Source organism: Haliotis rufescens, unplaced genomic scaffold, assembly GCF_023055435.1.
Source record: "Haliotis rufescens isolate VD_foot unplaced genomic scaffold, xgHalRufe1.0.p SCAF_9, whole genome shotgun sequence".
NCBI classification, from domain to species: domain Eukaryota; kingdom Metazoa; phylum Mollusca; class Gastropoda; order Lepetellida; family Haliotidae; genus Haliotis; species Haliotis rufescens.
In genome coordinates, this window is record NW_025964383.1 from 14,736,113 (window position 1) to 14,759,084 (window position 22,972).

General features: G+C 40.5%; 1 protein-coding gene across 3 annotated transcripts in view; it reads left to right on the forward strand.

The window, feature by feature from the left end:
• Nucleotides 1-8,618: 8,618 nt before the first annotated feature.
• Nucleotides 8,619-22,972, forward strand: part of LOC124150234 (polypeptide N-acetylgalactosaminyltransferase 13-like) — a 32,964-nt gene continuing 18,610 nt past the window's right edge. Inside the window, exon 1 of one of the 3 annotated variants that reach the window (XM_046522190.2) lies at nucleotides 8,619-8,660. The gene's annotated coding sequence lies outside the window, so the exon portion shown is untranslated. Of the gene's footprint in view, nucleotides 8,661-15,369; nucleotides 15,501-22,511; nucleotides 22,711-22,972 lie in introns of those variants that run through there. The other 2 variants (XM_046522189.2, XM_046522188.2) reach the window with 2 other exon arrangements.

Sequence of the window (22,972 nt, forward strand, 5' to 3'; positions counted from 1 at the left end):
AATTATAAGGTCTGCATTTGTAGCAACCCAAACGAATCTTACGGTGGCTGATTAGGGCCATTCCATATCGCCTTAAGATAGCAAAGCGATATCGCGACAACGAGATGGTACGATACGATATTGCAATATCGCGACACGGTATAGCGATATTATGGTGGTTGATTAGGGTCATCGCTATAGCGTCATCGCTATAGCGTCACCGCTATATCGCCCTGAGATATCCACGCGATATCTCCACAAAGTGATGGTACGACACGACGTTGCAATATCGCGACACGACATAGTGATATTGCGATACAGCAACAAACGAAATAACGATAACATGCAACGACATAGCAATAGTATGGTGCCTGACAAGGGCCATCGCTATATCGTCCTGAGATATCAACGCGATATGGGGACAAAGCGATAGCACGAAACGATATTGCGATATCGCGACATGATATAGCGATATGTCGATACAGCCAAAAACGAAATAGCGATAAAACGCAACGACATGGCGATAGAACGACACGACATTGCGTTAATACGACACGGCATGGCGATAACATGACAAGACATTGCGATAGTGTAACTCAGTACGGCGACATAGCGTTATGGCGACATGGCAGTCTTGTTCAGATATAACGGAAAGCTGATACGAAGGATCATGCCGAACATCTCTCATAATAAGAGCGCGGGAAGTAATAAACTCACTCATAAACCCATATACTGAATTAGCAAGCACGAAGGCAGCCTAAAGCTAACCGTAGCTCAATTGCAACTCCATAACACATTATTCCATCCTTGCCGCATATCGCTGCCACCGTCATCTCTGTGGGTTCTCCCATCAGTTCAGTACAGCATAAATCACTGTACTCAACGCTGTACTCAACGCTGTACTCAACGCTGTACTCAATGCAGTAAATATGGACAAAAGAGGTTGCTGTTTATGAAAACGGTTGTAACTTATAAAAATAAGAATATAATGGCATTATAAAAGAAAACCCGGAGAAGTTGTTTTTTATTTTATAAATACGCAGGCGTATATTTGTCAAGAACATAAACTTGGTCAAGTATAATACGCGAAAAAATTGTTTTGCCGAAACAAATTCAGTGGGCCTATTAAAAAGTCTTAGAATTTTATCACAATATCACGTTTGATGTTTACTTTTAAATAATTGATACAGAAATTATACCGATTCTATGGTATGGAGTCCCTTAAGCACGCCAGATACCTATGATTGTGGGTTCAAATCCCGGTTCGCCCCGATTATGTTTCTAGTTTTATCAGCACCATACCCGTGCTCGTGGGTTTCACCAAAGTGGTAAACGTCTAAGACCTGCACTTCTTTCCTCCCACATTAAGCTGACACGCCGCGATACAACTGCAATACTGTTAAAAGCGGCGTTAAACCCAACTCACTCACTCACTCACTCACTCTATATGTTATAATATACTATGCGAAAAGATGCAGTAGATATTTTGTTTGAGGTGAAACTCAACAAAAATACACCAATGTCTGCCAATAAAAGTAAGTGATTCATTTCCAATGGTCATTTCCAAAGAATTCAAGCTCCAATTACAGCACTGCGCCTTTCATGAAGTATGTGAGATCGGAGAGCACGTGCACACGTGGTATGTCAGTTAAACTATTGTCACTCAGTGAGTGAGTGAGTTGGTTTTAACGCCGCTTTTAACAGTATTCCAGTTATATCACGGCGTGTCAGCTTAATGTGGGACGAAAGCCCGAAGTGATGCAGGTCTCGGACGTTTACCACTTCGGTGAAACCCACGAGCACGGGTATGGTGCTGACAAACCTAGAAACATAATCGGGGCGAACCGGGATTCGAACCCACAATCATAGGTTTCTGGCGTGCCCAATGGACGCAACTCTGCAGAGCGAATCGCGGCGCCTTAGACGACTGGGCCACCCGTGTCGCCCTGTCACTCAGACTCATACGCAGACGCATAAATTATAGTTTTCTTGGGACCAAACGCTCAACTTGATTAAACACATTTAACCATGAAGAAAGCTACAGCATTGATCATTCGACATATACATTCGTTAGGCATGATGTGGGTGGGCACACGTCAGAATATAGTTGACCAAACGAGGCACATTTCTCAAACTGTCACCATGCTTCCAGGAATTCGTGCATATCGTGTTTGTTTGTTTGTTTATTTGTTTGTTGTGTAACAACAAAACACAAAACATTATTAGCAGTGTGGCAATTAGTCCTTTGAGTGCAAGTCTCGTTGATACAAATATCGTATTCAAAACTTCGAATCCAGCGCGTTGGTATGTCTTATTTGCACTTTAGTCCTATCTATCAATTTCAAAGGCTGAGACGAAAAAAACAGGCGGACATACAGGCTCCATATATGGTCAGGTTGGAGCTGACAAATTTGTGTTTGTTGTCTGCGCAAAGACATGGCACATCACATGGCAGACCTAGGACAACAAGTAATAGACTCTCGTAGTATATTGGTTATACGCTTTTACCATCCGGATGTGCATACTTGTTCAAAAAAGTTAAATCCAAAAGATTAAAAATGTCTTGTGTTCCTGTTAGAATCTCTCTTTTAAATAATCGCTGGGGAAACTGGTCATCATCAGTTTCCCCCTTGTGTGTTATTTGTTCTGCTTAACTTAATTGTATCTGTCACCACGTCTGTATAACATGTTATTGTTCTTATTTACAAGGGCGGTGAGGTGGCCCAGTGGTTAACGCGTTCGCCAAATACGCCAGGGTGCAATGGGTACGATGCGTGAAGCCATTTCTTGTGTCCCCCGTCGTGATATTGCTGGAATATTGCTAAAAGCGGCGTAAAACCATAATCACTCACTCTTATTTACAATTAACTTGTTCGTGTATCTGTATCACTCTGAGGTAAAGAAAACGTTTTATGTGTAATAAAGCAAAGCATTATCTTATTTTAACTTATCCTGAGACCGCCTCCGTGGTCTAGTGGTAGAGCGTCCGCCCGGAGAGCGGAAGGTCCGGGGTCCGATCCCCGGCCGCGTCATACCAAAAGACGTTCAAAGATGGTACTTGTTGTTACCCTGTCTGACGCTCGGCATTAAGGGGCTAAAACAAGGATTGGTCGGCTCGGAGTCAGTACACTGTGTCTGAGTGGGGTATTCATGTTAAACTGCAGCATGGTATCTCAGTGTCCTAGCACTATAAATCGGCATCAGTCCGGACTAGTACAAGCAGCCACACACACACACACACACACATACACGTACATGCACGTCGCTATATGAGTGCAATATTCTTGGACGCAACGTTAAAACCCCATTTCACCTCACCTAACTTATCCTGAATAAATACTGTGACCTACATCGATATCGAGACAGAGTTCTACTATTATAGTAATTTTAAATTTTGTGTAGTATTTAGCTTTTATGTACAACAAGGCCATGGCCGAGAGATAATGCAACGTAGCGCAAACAAATCTCTGATGAGTTGCAATTAGTTCCCTTTAGATCGACTGAGAAACGCAGCCAAACGCGATGGCATCCAAAAGCGGGAGAGATTATGACATCGTCATTGGGAGAAAAGGTACAGGTAAGGTAATCGACGTGAGGATTGTGAGAATATGCGAGAAACACCCACTTGTTCATGAAATGGACTTGTCCGACATTGCCGAGGTCGGATTCTATTGAGGGAGTTATCATTATTAAATAAGGGTCCCTATTTGTAAAGCCTGTATATTTCATCATCATCCTTGAATAGGCTGTACAGAATGCTGCGCCCCTCGTGGTTTATTCTCCCTGCACTTGGCGTCTATTTCTTAAATATATTAGTGTTAAATACTCTTACAATCCTGAAAGGATGTTTACAGTCACTAAAAAGTGTCAGGTCTCCCAAATAGTCAGGTTGGTAGCCTGATATTCGACAAACGTACGTCAAAACGCAGCCATTGTCCATTTGCAATGTCTTAAACGGCATTATTTTCACACTTGTTCAAAAATGCCATGGAGGAAAACAGTAAAGCAAAATGCACGTGCATGTTATGGCATTCGTAACTCGTGATAGTGGCTATAAAAAGGTAAGCATAAGCCAATAATTTGTCAACATTGTTCAAGTTCGAAAACGCAGAGACTCGCTGCCGATCGGAACATCGCCACAGGATGTATCTAAAGAGGGGAATCGCAGTCTTCTGTTCCACGCCACTCCAACGTCCACCGTAGCACCACGACGCCTTTGGGACTGATACACACAGTTCATTTCCACTGCAGACCGCCCGAGAACCAGCCTACCAAGAGTAACCACAGGATCCCTACATTCGACTGTTCCACCTACGTCATCGCAATGCCACTGCAACGGGGACTGTCGGACGCATGCCTGGTTTGAGGAGGATATCGGACCAGATTGTCAGGAACCATCTTCAAGAGGCTGGAATCCGATCCAGAAGACCAGTTATCGTCCCAGGTTTGCAACAGATCCATCGACAGCGACGCTTGCGTTGGTGGCATACCTTACAGCCTTCAAATTTGAGAAACTGGAGACGAGTGTGGTTTAGGGATGAATCATGATATCTTCTTCACCGGCGAGATGGAAGACAACACGTTTATCGACGATGAAATGAGCGTTTTGCCCCACATTATGCACGTGAATTCGACAATTTGCGGTAGTGTCATGGTGTGCGGGCCATATCCTACACCACGAAATTTGACTTGGTTGTGGTACAGGGACATTTGACAGCAAATGGCTACATGAATCAAATTCTTCAACCTCACCTTCTTCAAATCATTGACCGCCAGAGGGAGCTGTTTAAACAGGACAACGCTCCACCGCACACAGCTTGTGTCACGGTAGACTACCTCCTTATGCCAACATCAACGATTTGCCCTGGCCGTCGAGATCTCCAGATCTCAATCCAATGGAACAACTCTGGGATGAACTCGATCGACGTGTACGTCAACGTCAGAACCGCCGCAGACACTCCACAACTGGCCAATGCCTTACAAGAAAAATGGCGCCGAATTCCGCAGGACAGAATTCCTATACTTATCCAGTCAGTGCCGAGGAGATGCAGAGCCGGGATTGCTGCCCGGGGCGGTCACACGAGCAACTGAGTTCAGCGCAGCCTTGTGGTCTTATGCGACATGACGATGAACATTTTTCAATGCCTTGACTATCAAGCTCCAAAAATTCATATTTGTATCTATGATATTAAATTAAATATATCGACTTTATAGGTACAATAAATTTACTAAAATCTACCTGTGCATTTCTTTTTTTTAAGAGTGTATTTACATGCATATACATGTACCGTTTCAAGAACATCCATATGTCCAGGCCCCACATATCCATACAACAGAACCTTATTTTTGTATCAAATATTAAAAAGTAAACATCAGAGGTAATACTATCAAAACCTCTAAGACTATTTAATATGCCTACTACATTTGTTTTGACAATGCAATGTGACGTATATTATTTGACCAAGTTTATCTTCTTGACACGCAACAAACCTAGTGCCGTGTGCCGTGTGCCGTGACAACCCAAAGTTAATCTGATGAAATCCCACGACCTATAGAACTTTCTTGTTCTTGATTATGCGATTTTCCGTGTAATTTCTTCATATATATGTGTGTGTGTGTGTGTGTGTTCTACATAAGAAGGGGGATAAAAATATTCTAGACAACCACAAGGGAATTTCCATATTTCGTGTTACTTTCCGCATTCCCCTTTTGGACAAGATACGAGAGTCGCAGGTAGGTTTCCGACCTGGGTACTACACTACATATCATGTGTAAGCTTTCACTCTATTATAAACTAAAACTATAACAAACAGGGCCGAAATCACTATATATTGCATATACAGACAACCTTGGAAACCTACACTACCTTGGAAACCTACACTACTTTAAAACCTACATTACCTTAAACACCTACACTACCTTGAAAACCTACACTACCTTAAACACGTTCACTACCTTGAAAACCTACACTACCTTGAAAACCTACACTACCTTTAACACCTACAATACCTTGAAAACCTACACTACCTTAAACACGTTCACTACCTTAAAAACCTACACCACATTAAACACCTACACTACCTTAAACACATAAACTACCTTGGAAACCTACACTACCTTCAACACGTACACTACTTTGAAAACCTAAACTACCTTAAACACCTACACAACCTTGAAAACCCACAATACCTTAATAACCTACACTACCTTAAACACCTACACTACCTTAAACACCTACACCACCTTAAACACCTACACCACCTTAAACACCCACACTACCTTAAACAACTATACAATACCTTAATAACCTACACTACTGTGGAAACCTACACTACCTTAAACACCTACACTACCTTAAAAACCTACACTACCTTGAACACCTACACTACCTTAAACACCTACAATACCTTAATAACCTACACCACTTTAAACACCTACACTACCTTAAAAACCTACACTACCTTAAACACCTACACTACCTTAAAAACCTACACTACCTTAAACACCTACAATACCTTAAAAACCTACACTTCCTTGAAAACCTACACTACCTTGAAAACCTACACTACCTTAAACACCTACACTACCTTAAACACCTACACCACCTTAAACACCTACACTACCTTAAACACCTACACTACCTTAAAAACCTACACTACCTTAAACACCTACACCACCTTAAACACCTACACTACCTTAAACACCTACACTACCTTAAACACCTACACCACCTTAAACACCTACACTACCTTAAACACCTACACTACCTTGAAAACCTACACTACTGTGGAAACCTACACCACCTTAAACACCTACACTACCTTAAACACCTACACTACCTTAAACACCTACACCACCTTAAACACCTACACTACCTTAAACACCTACACTACCTTAAAAACCTGCACCACTTTAAAAACCTGCACCACCCTCAAAACCTGCAATACTTTGGAAACCTAAACTACCTTGGAAACCTACACTACCATAAAAACCTACACAACCTTAAAAACCTACACTACCTTCAACACCTACACTACCTTAAAAACCTACACAACCTTAAAAACCTGCACTACTTTGGAAACCTAAACTACCTTGGAAACCTAAACTACCTTGAAAACCTACACAACCTTAAAAACCTACACTACTTTGGAAACCTAAACTACCTTGGAAACCTACACTACCTTAAACGCCTACACTCCTTCGGAAACCTACGCTGCCTTGGAAACCTAAACGCCTTGAAAACTATGCTGCCTTGAAAACCTACTCCGCCTTGGAAACCTAGACTGCTGTGGAAACCTACATTACCTTGGAAACCTACACTACCTTAAACGCCTACACTCCTTCGGAAACCTATGCTGCCTTGGAAACCTAAACGCCTTGAAAACTATGCTGCCTTGAAAACCTACTCCGCATTGGAAACCTACACTACCTTGGAAACCTACACTACCTTGGAAAAATACGCTACCTTGGAAACCTACACTTCCTTGGAAACCTACACTGCCATGGAAACCAAAACTAGTTCCACCATGACAAAACTTCCTCTCAGTAATTGGTTTCGTGCATACATGTATAAGTTGGCATTGTCTTGTCGAACTAAATAAGTTATTCACACAATATCTGTTTTGCGTACCATTTTGTGAAATGTAAATTTTGAGTGTATCCTTTTTAGCTCTGTCGATCGGTGAAATAGTTTGTTTAAACTTGTCAAATATTCCAATACCCTTCTTTGGTAAAGAAATGAGGCAATTTATCTTAGTCCTTGACGCGTTTCCTGACCCCATCTACACCTGTTGGTGAGCGGATGGCATTTAGCAACCCAGTGCAGTCAATTAAAACCACCGCTGAGGCTCCTTCTTCTCCATGTTTGTCCCACGGTGACGCCATTTCACGCCTCAAGCCGTCGATTGACGTCGGTTACATGAGCACTCTATTTCATTGCTTGAGGTCGCAGAAGTCTGCTTACATCAAAGGCGGACACATACCTTGTAACGTTTACGACAGAAAACAGTGAAAACACATCAAGTCACAACACTATCCACACCGAACTTCGACAGGTTTACACGTGAAAGCTTTACCTCACAATGCACGGGTTGAATGTTTCGAGTCAAGTCACAAAACTGAATAAAACATAAAATTAATGTAAATCCTGTGTTTCACTGCATGCTTTTTTTTGATAATCAAACACTGTACGAATAATAAAATGTGGCTGGTTTAACCCTATATATTGTGGTGTGTTACAATATGTTTAAAAAGTATTTTGTCTTGTAACGCGAGAGTGCGCACAATTAGTCATAACATCTCGCAAGCTAGCGCTCTTGGAGGGTTTTTTTATTCACGGCGCCGCTTTTAACAAACTGTATTTCTCAGATATAGACATAAACAATTAACAATATATAGATCTGTTTATATATATATATATATATATATATATATATATATATATATATATATATATATATATAATTATATATAATTATATATAATTATGTATATACATATATTTCGACTCTATTCCTTTTTTCATGGAAATCATATATATTCTGATTCGTAGAAGTCTTACATCCGTGTTTCACGTGCATCGGTCTATATCTCCATAGTGATATATTTGAATAGGTAGCACCTATATGCGTACTCTTTACATTCAGGCCGCCTCGACTGTACAGCTGCCGTTGCTCCAAGAGGTAGGTTATTACACGTTGTATGTCACCTACTATGTATTTTACGGGGATTGTGATCGGGTTAGCGACATGGAACTTTTTGTTAGTCACAGGATAAGCTTTCGTTCACTGCTTCAAAACACGTAATTGTGAAATATGTTGGCTTATCTGTGTCGTTTTTGTACCTTCGAATCATCGCGTGACTTAAATGAAGGCGTCAGGACTGAGATGTGAAGGAGTGATGTGAAGGCGCGATGTGAAGACATGGTGTGAAAGCGCTATGCTAAGACGCGATGTGAACGCAGGACGTGGAGGCGCGATGTGAAGACATGGTGTGAAGACGCGACGTGAAGGCACAGAGTGAGGCCACAATATGAAGGAACAATGTGAAGGCGTTTAGTGAAGGCACGGTGTGAAGGCACGACGTGGAGCGCGATGTAAAGGCGCGATGTGAAGACATGGTGTTAGAACGCGATGGGAAGGCACGGTGTGGTTTGTTGGTTGGTTGTTTTACGCCGCACTCAGCAATATGCCTGCTATATGACGGCGGTCTGTCAATAATAGAGTCTGGACTAGACAATCCAGTGATTAAAATCATGAGCATCGATCCTCACAATTGGGATCGATAACAGGCTTCAACCAAGTCAGCCTGCCTGACCACCCGATCCCGTTAGTCGCCTCTTACGACAAGCATAATCGCCTTTTACGGTAAGCATGGGTTGCTGAAGACCTATTCTACCCCGGATCTTCACGGGTGGAAGGCACGATGTGAGGCCACGATATGAAAGGACAAAGTGAAGGCACGGTGTGAAGGAGCGATGCGATAAAAACCTACTTGGCTCACGAATGTGACCTTATCCCAATTGCATAGATCGATGCTCATGATGCCAGTTACTGGCTTCTCTGGTCCAGATTCGATTATTTACAGACCGCCGTCATCTAGATAATTCATTGAATATTGCGGTATTATACAACAAACAGACACACAAAAACGATACAGAACAACGAACCACAACAGGTAATTAAAGATAAAGATATATCCTTTTGTTCTTGATGATGAAATACTCTATTCCTCTGGGAATATCCGGGGGCACGGGTGGCCCAGTCGTCCAAGGCGCCGCGATTCGCTGTGCAGAGTTGCGAAAATTGGGCACGCCAGAAACCTATGATTGTGGGTTCGAATCCCGGTTCGACCCGATTATGTTTCTAGGTTTGTCAGCACCATACCCGTGCTCGTGGGTTTCACGAGACCTGCATCACTTTTGGCTTTCCTCCCACATTAAGCTGACACGCAGCGATATAACTTGAATACTGTTAAAAGCGGCGTTAAACCCAACTCACTCACTCACTCTGGGAATATCCATTCGAAATAATTAACACTAAATCTCAAGATCTCACTATGCATTTTAGACAGTAGGAAAATATGTATAATTTATAGAATACTTTTCTTTTTCCCATGCTATACTTATGTAAGCTTATAACCTGATAAGTCGAACTGCCTGCGTCACACATGAAAACATACGCTTTAGCCAAGCCCTCCACTGAAATATTCATGTAATTTGAGTAGAAAAGAATAAAATACTGTAAGTGACATTCTCGCGATCTCGACCTTTGGAAACGCCAAAAACACGAGAATGCGAGATCACGAGAACGCGAGATTTGGACCAAATATCGCGTTCTCGCGATCTCGCATTCTCGTGATTTTGATACATAGCACTTTTGTCAAAAGTCCACAACCGGAGAATGCCACATTTGGACGTGATGCAAAATCTCGTAATCTCGACTTGTCAAATTAGGCCACAAAAACACGAAATCGCGAGAACGCTAGAATACGACATTTAATTTTCTCGCGATCTCGCGTTCTCGTGTTTTCGTTTTTTAGACGCTGTCTCGTGCGAATGCGTTATATCATAAGGTCAAGGCGCATGCGCACGTTAGCAGTCCGGTGGTCATGCTTCTTTCATGCTCTTCATTCTACAAGTAGCATTTAGCAAACTTATGACTTGAGATTGAAAATGCTATCATGTAATTTACAAACACATGGTTCTATGTAGCCTAGAGACCTTTCCCTTTGGAACAGTTTGCTATGTACTTTAAATTTGGCCCCCAACGTGCTCATTATAATTAGACAACAGAAATTGTGTACATGAATGTCCAGTGATAGTGAAAACATTAAAGTGTGAGGAAGCTGGAAACAATATATATCACTGTCAGTGAGAGAGTAAATATTGCTTAAAGCCACATCAGCAGTATTGCAGCTATTCGCGTCTGCTCTGTCAATTACAGGAAAAATCACAGGCCAGTGAGGCAATATTATACACGGCTAGTATATTCATCAAAACAAAATTCTCAAGACCAATTTGTAGCATTCGGCTAAAATGAGATTGTCCGATGTTTTACACGACACCATAGTCGCTACTTTACGCTGCAAAATTAATTAATAGATAATCATCGTCTCCCACCTAACTACAAAACATCCCACCTTACATTATTCTATTGCCTCAAAGTTCCTAGATATAAAAAATATCGCTAATATGTGTGTTCCTACTCCGTACACGAAGCCCTACTGAACACGCATGATACATGTGAATCGCACCCTTCGACAGCAATTGTACACAGATGCCCTAAATAGTTCGATAAGAAAACAATAAAATGTTAAAAATAAAATGCGTTCCGTCTCCCATGTATTTGAAAATTCAATCAAACTCTAACTTATAATTCACTGTGGCCTTGACACCCACATGATAGGCATGCTTATACTGGAAAAGTACCCCCAATATCCAGGGACCGGCATGGCTCTGAATAAGTGAGTGAGTTTGGCTTAACACCGCTTTGAACAGTATTTATATTTCAGTTATACCCTGGCCTGTCAGCTTGAAATGGGACGAAACCCACAATCATAGGTTTCTGGCACGTCCAAGAAACGCAACTCTACACAGCGAATTGCGTATGCAATTGACACGAAAGCACGAGAACGCGAGATCGCGAGATCGCGACATTGCTCAAGTGTCGCAATCTCGCGTTCTCGCGTTTTTGAAAATAGTTGCACATACACTAACTGTACAGGCAATTGACACAAATGCATGAAAGCACGAGAACGCGTGATCGCGAGATAGCGACATTGGTCAAGTGTCGCGTTCTCGCGTTCTCGTGTTTTTCAAAATATTTACAATGAATTGTGTACTTAGGCAATTGACACGAAAACACGAGAATGCGAGATCCCGACATTGGTCAAGTGTCGCAATCTCGCGTTCTCGCGTTTTTGAAAATAGTTGCATATAACTGTAAAGGCAATTGACACAAAAGCACGAGAACGCGGGGTCGCGACATTGGTCAAGTGTCGCAATCTCGCGTTCTGGCGTTTTTTGAAAATAGTTGCATATAACTGTAAAGGCAATTGACACAAAAGCACGAGAACGCGGGGTCGCGACATTGGTCAAGTGTCGCAATCTCATGTTCTGCGTTTTTGAAAATAGTTGCATACTGTATAGGCAATTGACACAAAAGCACGAGAACGCGAGATCGCGACATTGGTCAAGTGTCGCAATCTCACGTTCTCGCGTTTTTGAAAATAGTTGCATATGACTGTATAAGAAATTGACTCAAAAGCACGAGAACGTCACTAAAGTACGCAATAACAACTATATCGTCAGTTTAATCAGTCAATGAGATTATCTGTAGTTGCTAGAATAGGTATAAATACGGACGACAGACAGTCACATATCATTCTGATTCCCCAACTCTCGTGTTAAAAGTACCATCATGTTTCCGTGGATTGACATGACCAAAGAAGATCTTCAACACCTTATAATTGTAAACTGTTTTGAAATGTCTCGCCTCATGAACACGTTCCTTATTTCAATATTGTTTTCAATTCCACCCATGACTGTACACAACATTTATATATTTTACATGTATACGACGGCTACATGGGCAAGCATAACGGTAAACACAAACCTGTGTTTGTTTAACATTTTTGTGTGTTGAAACACGAGTTATAGTAAAGGGAAAATATAAACATTTAGTCTGTTCGGGTAACTAATTCTAGCTATTGATTCCTGAATAAAATATTATTTACTTCAGGCATACACATATTATTTCGTGTCATGTGACACCAGATGTTGTTATCAACCAATACCCATGTCGTAAACAACCATAGAAATGTGAAACATCAATGCTAAAGAATAAACACGTTCGATTTTCCAAGAAACAAACTCCTTTGGGCGTAACGTTTACAATGGCGGTAAGATATATTAAAGGATCACTGAAAATCAGTGATGACGCAATTGTTTGCAAAAATATGTTGTTGCCTCAGATGAATAGATGAAGTTATGCCGAAACAGTAAGCTCTTAGAACTCTTGTTTGCCAGCTGGGACCATGTCAATATATTATGTATGAAATGTATGTACATGTTGAACGCATTGACAGAGAGTATTGTTATCTTAAACGGTTTCTGCAAACGAAGTAGACATTTGGGATTCGATTTATGCACACGAAAATGTTTCATTTATCAAAATATGCCTGACCGTGTTTGTTTGAAGGAAACGTGTTCTTCACCGACTTTGCTGCAGGCTTCAATGCAGGGTTGGAGTACACAAAGACTATTCAGAGACAATCAATTCAATTAATTAATCAGTGCTGCTACCAGTGCAAATAAAGAATGTTTATTATAACATGTTAATGTCATCATGTGTATATACTACACATAAATAAAGTACAAATTTACTTTTCTACAGTTTTATATACATAAAGTACAAGATTACTTTTCTACTTTCACGGCAAGCATGGGTTGATGAAGGCCCATTCTACCCAGGATCCGCGTGTCAGGTCGAAGCCTTGCTTATTTGTGTTAGTGTGAGGGTGGTGGGGTCAATGGATGGGGTCTGCGCTCTCACTATGCAATGCTATGTTTCGTTTTCAGCTCAGTCTCACGTGTTGTCTTTAGAAGTGTGGCTGATACAATACAATAATCATTCATTTGGATCTTGACTAGAGTGTATGACATTTCAAATATCTATTTCAAAGTCTATGCATTTCTTATTCTTTGACCTTTTCTAAGTCTGAACGTTTTCTAATGGTTTAAGCTTAAGTTAATGCAAATGTGGTACCCCAGTATCTTATGTGTAAGGAAAATATTCAATAATTGAATTTGACATTACGCCTTTTTCCTGACTTGAAAATTTACGTTGAAACAGAACTGTGCGGGATAATATGTAGTATTCTGTTACACTGCCATCTGACTATTTATCATACAATTAGCCTCCCTGCCTCTATAATTGCAAGGAATATCAGAGACTAATTATCGGTATATGGTCTCTGGCAATATCTACCAACGGTCACCACCTACAAAGATAAGTCAAGACAGCCAGCAAGTTGTTCGGTTGCAGTTTGCAGATTTTTGTTTACGTATTCGTTGGTTATATTTGACCACGAAACGGGAAGTACGTGTGGCTGTTTCTTCAACATTCTCTTTTCTAATATTATTGACTGGATGCGACAGTTGCGTTGTCGTGGATCGATTACGTACTGGAAACAATCCGCGACGTCATGTGAGCGTGGAAGGGCAAATTTGTGCAACTTGAAAACAATCTACGTAGAACTCTACTGGTATAAATCATTGCTTCCAATAGGAACCACGTATACAGCGCCAAACTCTAAAACGCGAGAGTTGGCCAATGACAATGTCAGTCAAGCAAAGGGAGAAGTTTGATGAAATCATTCTCTCGCAGTAAATTCCGATGCCAAATAACGACTGATTCTAGACGGTAAAACGAAAGCGGTTAGAAAGCGTAAAAAAAGGTCGTGTTTTCATCCATTGCCGTACACGGGAAAAACGACGTTTTCGTGTTTGCTGTGACTAATTGCAGTAAATAATTAATTGCGGGAAAATGTTTTTAAAGTATCACAATTCCTACGCGAATTCTGATTGGCTAGCGCTGTTCCACTCAAACCATCATATGTAACCATTTAAAAAAACGCGAGAACGCGAGATTGCAACACTTGACCAATGTCGGGATCTCGCGTTCTCGTGATTTAACGTCGCGTCAAAGATTACTGCACTTATATAGCGACGTGCATGCACGTGTGTGTGTGTGGCTGCGTGTATTAGTCCGGACTGATGCCGATTTATAGTGCTAGCACACTGAGATACCATGCCGCAGTTTAACATGAAAACCCCACTCAGACACAGTCTACTGACTCCGAGCCGACCAGTCCTTGTTTTAGCCCCTTAATGCAGAGCGCCAAACAGGGTAACAACAAGTACCATCTTTTAACGTCTTTTGTTATGACGCGGCCGGGGATCGAACCCCGGATCTTCCGCTCTCCGGGCGGACGCTCTACCACTAGACCACGGAGGCAGTCCATGTGTTTATGAATCACTTCAAATAGTCTTGACAGCAGGTGTTCGCGAAACGACGAGTATATCCTGCCCTCCGGTGGCATTAAAGCCCTTTTATCGCCAATATTTGAATGAGAATATCATGTGGGCAAACTAAAGAGGTAATAAACACTCGACCTGTATTGACTGATTTACCTCCTGGTATAATAGTTTCAATATTCCTTTAGAGAAATAGCTGCATGATAATTTTCTACTTATTGCATCAATAAATGAAGCTTGTGTTGTACCGCTTCACTGTATCATTCACACTACTGTGTGACACGTGTGGTCAGGTGTACGCGTCATGTCGGTTAATAGTGAGGTATGTGCCAGTTAGAAGCGTGGCGAGGGTGTATGGCGTATAGTCACCCACACGTCTAGTTTTGTATAGTGTGGTTCATAACCTCTCGTCCTGTTGTAATATTCCAAGTATTCATGCAGGATGTTACTTAAATCCTCTCTGGCTTCTGTCATCGTCACTTAAGTAAGTATTTAAAAAAAACATTTTATGGTTTTATCCTCATCGATTGAATGGGAAACTACTTTAGAATTATTTATGTTCTTATGTTCTATTGATGTGTACTTAGTGAGTTCATAATTGTTTTATTTAGATAAGGGGGGCACTGGTGGCGAAGTCGTCTAAGGCGCCGCGATTCGCTCTGCAGAGCTGCGAAAATTGGGCACGCCAGAAACACATGATTGTGGGTTCGAATCCCGGTTCGCCCCGATTATGTTTCTAGGTTTGTCAGCACCATACCCGTGATCGTGGGTTTCACCGAAGTGGTAAACGTCTGTGACCTGCATCACTTCGAGCTTTCCTCCCACATTAAGCTGACACGCCGCGATATAACTGTAAGACTGTTAAAAGCTGTGTTAAACCCAACTCACTCACTCACACATGCTACCTATGCGGTTTTTTTTTTAAAAGTGTACTTGTACACGCACTTGTATATGCAAACTATACATTAAATACATGTGTGACATACGTCTCCTTTAAAGATGTGATTTTGTAGTAGTAGTAGTAGTAGTAGTAGTAGTAGTAGTAGTCGTTGTTGTTGTAGTTATAGTAGTAGTAGTAGAAGGAGTAGTAGTTGAAGTAGTTGTAGTAGTTGTTGTAGTAGTAGTAGTTGTAATAGTAGCTGTAGTAGCAGTAGTTTTAATAGTATTTGTAGTAGTAGTTGTAGTTGCAGTAGTAGTTGTGTTGTAGTAGTTGTAGAAGAAGTTGTAGTAGTAGAAGGAGTAGTAGTTGTAGTAGTAGTAGTAGTAGTAGCAGTAGTTGTAGTAGTAGTTGTAGTAGTAGTTGTAGTGGTAGTTGTAGTAGTAGAAGGAGTAGTAGTTATAGTAGTAGTAGTAGTAGTTGTAGTAGTAGTAGTTGTAATAGTAGCTGTAGTAGCAGTAGTTGTAATAGTATTTGTAGTAGTAGTTGTAGTTGCAGTAGTAGTTGTGTTGTAGTAGTTGTAGAAGAAGTTGTAGTAGTAGAAGGAGTAGTAGTTGTAGTAGTAGTAGTAGAAGTAGTAGTTGTAGTAGTAGTTGTAATTGTAGTTGTAGTTGTAGTAGTAGTTGTGTTGTATTAATATTAGTTATAGTAGTAGTTGTAGAAGAAGTTGTAGTAGTAGAAGGAGTAGTAGTTGTAGTAGTAGTAGTAGAAGTAGTAGTAGTAGAAGGAGTAGTAGTTGTAGTAGTAGTTGTAGTAATAGTTGTAGTTGTAGTTGTAGTTGTAGTAGTAGTTGTGTTGTAGTAATATTAGTTATAGTAGTAGTTGTAGTTGTAGAAGTTGTAGTACTAGTAGTAGTAGTTGTAGTAGTAGTAGTTGTAATAGTAGCTGTAGTAGTAGTTGTGATAGTATTTGTAGTAGTAGTTGAAGTTGAAGTAGTAGTTGTGTTGTAGTAGTTGTAGTAGTAGTTGTGATAGTATTTGTAGTAGTAGTTGTAGTAGTAGTTGTGTTGTAGTAATATTAGTTATAGTAGTAGTAGTAGTTGTAGTTGTAGTTGTAGAAGTTGTAGTAGTAGTTGTAGTAGTAGTTGTAGTAGTAGAAGGAGTAGTAGTTGTAGTAGTAGTTGTGTTGTAGTAATAGTAGTTATAGTAGTAGTTGTAGTTGTAGAAGTTGTAGTAGTAGTTGTAGTAGTAGTTGTGTTATAGTAATAGTAGTTGTAGTAGTAGTTGTAGTTGTAGAAGGGGTAGTAGAAGGAGTAGTAGTTATAGTAGTAGTGGCCAAATCTCGCGTTCTCGCAGTCTCGCAATCTAGCATTCTCGGGTTTGGGGCATATTTAGCTCGCTTCCAAAGGTCGACATCGCGAGAATGTCCCATTACAATATTCCATATGTGAACTAATTATTATTCGAGGGGTAAATAATGCATTCAAAGAGTTGGAAATAAATGGACGAATCAACCATTCAGTCGCTCAGAAATGTGCATGGCCTATCGATGACTGACCTCAATAACCCTATAACAGTGAATAAGAAACATACGAAGAGTAGTATCGATGATTAGAAAATCGATACAGTACTAGTGTGCTTGTTTCCCACTATAAAATGACTCCATCCCTCTGGACGGCCAACGCGATATACAGTATATACTCTGGATTAATTGCACCGCGTCTCCCTCGCTACGTATACACCTTCAGTAGACAACTGATATAACGTTGAATGAGTGAGTGAGTCGGGTTTAACGCCGCTTTTAACAGTATTCCAGTTATATCGCGGCGTGTCAGCTTAATGTGGGAGGGAAGCCCGAAGTGATGCAGGTCTCAGACGTTTACCACTTCGGTGAAACCCACGATCCCGGGTATGGTGCTGACAAACCTTGAAACATAATCGGGGCGAACCGGGATTCGAGCCCACAATCATAGGTTTCTTGCGTGCCCAATTTTCGCAGCTCTGCACAGAGAATCGCGGAGCCTTAGACGACTGGGAGGGACCCCCGTGCCCAAAATAGCGTTGAAATAATGCAATTAATATATATATATATATATATATATTGCAAACAAAACCCTTTCATGTAACCTTATCCGCAGCATGTGCAACCGTCGTTCGAAAAAAACAACTGAGCGTGATGCATTATTGTTATTTCATATAGATTTATTTTCAAGTCAGATTTTCCAATGCTTTCATTCTCAAAGTAAACTAATCTTAAGTTCAAATAACTAAACTCAAACATATATTTATTGAAGTTCAAACGTTCGATCAATATCGTATATGTTCAGAACTGGATTTATAGAAAAGCGATATAACAGGTGTACTCCTGTATAACAGGTGTTCAACAGGAAGTACTCCCTCCTTGACAAATGAAATAGAATAATGGTGTTACAATGTCTATAGCAGTCACGGATCAACAGGTTACATTGCCTCTAATGGGTAGATTGTTAAAGCGTGTTTTGTACTGATATCCAGGTGAATAATACAGTCAATTAATTAGCATATTGCACTAGCAAGTTTAAGCAGGGTAAACCGCATTTAAGCAAACACAAGTACTTGGATAGAACGATGCGATGGTACGATTGCATGACGGTGGTGTATGAGCACGCCCACGAATACGCTCTATTATTAGAACGTTGAGGTCGAACGATTGCATGACGATGGTGCGTTAGCACGTTCCCTGACACTCTATCAATAGAACGTTGCGCTGACACGATTGCATGTCGAGAGTTTATAAGCACGCGCCCATGACACTCTATTAATAGAACGGTGCGATGGTACGATTACAAGACGATGCTGGACGAGCACGCACCCATGACGCTCTATTAATAGAACGATGCGATGGTACGATTGCATGACTAATCGTATAAGCACGCCCCCAAATACTCTCTATTAATAGAACGATGCGATGATACGAATGCATGACGATGGTGTATAAGCACGCACAATTGATACTCTTTTAACAGAACGATGCGATGATACGATGATAAAAAACGAATACAAATACCGATAGGAGGACTTGAAGCGGATTTCGGACATTGAATCTACCAAAACCTCAAAAGTCTGAGAAAAAAGTCACTATGCATGAGGTTTAATTATACACGTGGTTCCTGGTACCCCATCATCAGTGTCACCAATTCCAGTGAAATTCAGTTTGTTTACAAGTCAAACTGTTGGCTAGGCATTACTTAGAAGTTGACGGATGACAAGGTACACACAATTTTGTGGATAACAACTTCTTTAATACCGTAAAAAGCGACGTTTCGGTATAGATCCTTATACCGTTGTCAAGCAAGGCATTGTGTCTACCTTGTGATCATCCGTCAACTTCTAAGTAATGCCCATCAAACAATTTATCCGTCGTCTACATGGTGACGTGGCAATCAACACCATCAACAGTCTTGCTTGACAACGGTATAAGGATCTATACCGAAACGTCGCTTGTGTCTACCTTGTCAGCCGTCAACTTCTAAGCAATGCCCATCAAACAATTGATCCGTCGTCTACATGGAGACGTGGCAGTCTACACCATCAACAGTCTTGCTTGACAACGGTATAAGGATCTATACCGAAACGTCGCTTTTTACAGTGTTAAAGAAGTTGTTATCCATAAAATTGTGTCTACCGTGTTTACAAGTCAAATGAAAACACAGGATGCGTACGCTTAAGAACAAACCTGTCATTACCAAAGGATATGAATGTGTCTCGATCTATTGTGAACGAACTGCCATGACACTGAGTTTGGAACATTATCCATAACGAACATGAGAGTCAAGCATTTAATGGCAATACACTTTGTATTAATTTTTTACTTATTAGTTTGATTACGGTGTAAAATAGACATTGGTGTATGTTCTGAATGTGATACATTTCCAAAGCCAATATATCACTGTCTGTGATCTAGGCTACGTTTGTTTTCACTTGATGGTAACGTTGATTCCTCGCTTGGTCAACCAGCATCCACAAGAGGTTATTTAATGGTTAAGGATGTCTGCTGATTTGAATTTGTGTTCACTGCGCAGCTGGAAATGTTGTGTATCGAACTGACGACAGGCTTGAAGCCAAACAAGCGCCGAAATGTAGTTAAAGGTTAAAGCGCGATAATTCCCATTTTACGTGCATTGTTTCACGACTGTGACATATTTGCTTAATAATCTCTTTCGTGACGTTACTGCACTGTATTGAAGGAAATACGTGCATGCACACGTTTATGTCCTTTTACGACATGTAAGCACACTAACATATAGAAACTGGGATGTTGTCTTTCAAACTGCAGAGCGAAACCAGGTTTTTTTTATTACAAATAATACAAACACGAACTGGTTTTTCGATTGTGATGTATTTGATAGGAAATCATTGTCGTCCTTTGGACCATAGGGCTGCAGTGTTTCGGCGACAGTTTTCAGTCAACGTTTGTAATTTCTGTTTATCAAATCCAATATTTAATGCACACTTTCATTTACCCGGCATTTTATTAATTCGAAAACCAGTATTCATACAGATAGTACCGTTAATGAAGAAAGGAGTTTCCCGCTTTTATTGTATACATAATGCGCAAGTGAGTATGAATTTTACGCCACTTTAAGCAATATTACTGCAATATCACAAGACATCTAACAACATCTAATCTTACAAATGAATAAAACAATGTGTTCCCCTTCAGTAACTAAAAAATATTGCAGTTAAGGAGAAAAGATGATAAATGGTGTCAGATGCAATTCGCTATTTTGACTTTAGGGCAGGGTACGATCACTTTTGATTCAAAAACAGATGCAGGGGGCACGGGTGTCCCAGTCGTCTAAGGCGCCGCGATTCGCTTTGCAGAGTTGCGTCCCTTGGGCACGCCAGAAAGCTATGATTGTGGGTTCGAATCCCGATTCGCCCTGATTATGTTTCTAGGTTTGTCAGCACCATACCCGTGCTCGTGGGTTTCACCGAAGTGGTAAACGTCTGAGACCTGCATCACTTCGGGCTTTCCTCCAAAATTAAGCTGACACGCCGTGATATAACTGGAATACTGTTCAAAGCGGCGATAAACCCAACTCACTCACCAATAAACACATGCTCATGAAATAGTTGGAATCGTACAAAGGACTGCTTTTAGCAGATATTTCGTATGACTATGGGAATATTTATATGGCTTATATTATTTTTTTTCTGTTCTTCCAAATGATATCCCAAGCCTCTGAACATACACATTGAAAGAAATCAGTCAGTACGCTCCCAAATCTGCACCAAACAGATAGAAAATATTAATATAACTGTAAAGTTGTAACTTCATATTTTTATTTGAGCAAAAAAACAATGTAAGCGTAAATACATAAAAGCGACAAAACCCGTTCCATATTCACAAGAAATCTCCACCCAAAGAAGAGTCGATTGTACGATTCCGACCATATCATGAGCATGTAAAAGTGAGAACGAATTATTCGTAAGGTTTAACAGAATAGAACCGAATTTTATTCCCAAAACTCACATATAGTGACACAGAGTAAATACAACATTACATCATATATGCACGCGCTATATATATGTAAACACGTATGTTAACGGTGAAATTAGCTCAGATTGAAGATGAAGAGTACGTTGAGTCCAAACTTCTTTAGTCGGCAATGAAACAAACAAATACAATTACTAATAGAAATATGTCGAGCGGAGATTCCAACTCAACAACTACAAGTGAAGTCCAGCAAGCAGGCGTATCCTACTCGCGGCTGTACATACAGGTGCTGTCGGAATACCAGACTAACTAACAATAAAGATGTAAACATATATATACACTATTGGACAACTATAGACAGACAAAGAGACAATGGCGTTGCCCTGGCCATGGGGCTTATGGATGTGACTACAGACACGGCCCAGAGGAAAATGGATTAAGGCTATAAATGTCATAATGTGAAATGCCGTGTTAGACAATGGTACAACTGGCCGCTGTTACGCGTGGATTACATCAAGTTAAATAGTCCAGATTTTCTAAACGATATGTACTCAACACTGTACAAAAGGGAAGTTGTTCAGAAGCTACAATTCTTTAACATTGCGTTGTCCAGAGTGATGTTAAGTCACTCTGTGACATATACAGGTCGCCGCTTTGAACATTATTGCAGTCTGGGGCTTCACCACTCAAAGATCATAACCAGCTCGAATCAGGGATTCGCACCTGTGATGCGCATCCAGGCTGGACTAAATGATTGACGTGTTTGTTTTTGCTAAGCATAAATATATGTAAGTGACATGGTGTCCCACTGCCTTACACGTTGGCTTGGATTCTGGTTATTCAACTTGTCCAACTTGGAAATTTGATTTAATACTCATGACTGCAAAACTGATGTTCATAAGCGTATGAACGACACATTTTGACGTTCCTACGTTTTTCACGAGACTATTCTTGAAATGACGTGAACGCTGACGGACTACTTCCACATAAACGTGCCTCAGCACATTGATCACGCCCCAAATGTTGCTACAAGTAGAATTCATGTGTTAGTAAAACAACACCAACGATCCTCCTAGTGTACGTGGCGACACCTTTCCTTGTCAAGCTGAATTATCGAATGCCCCCGCCGATATTCTGGTATGTTCAACACGTACACACGTAACACTACAACTGGGCTGATGCCAGATGTGCAGGATTTAATTGACTTCACAAACCACCGTTACTGATGTTTTATGACAAACCGAAGACCTGAAAGCATAACATTGAAGTTTGCATTGAAACTACATAAGTTATTGCGACAGCGACATAGTGTATGGAAAAGGATGCGAACGAATATCAGGTATGAAAAGGTATAATATATCATGGGGAAAGTCTTTATCATGATTTCGTTATCAAATAATCATTCATTATCAAACATTAAGTATATCAAAATGGATACAGGTGTAAGTTCCGTTCGTCGTTTGTGTTTGAAAGGTTAAGTTTCAGAAACATCAAACGTAGAAATATTTGGAAGCTGTTTGTGTTTTATTCATAATTCAATACCTTAACGTAAAAAAAATATTATATGTATACCAGTGTCTACACTATTCTATCATTTACCA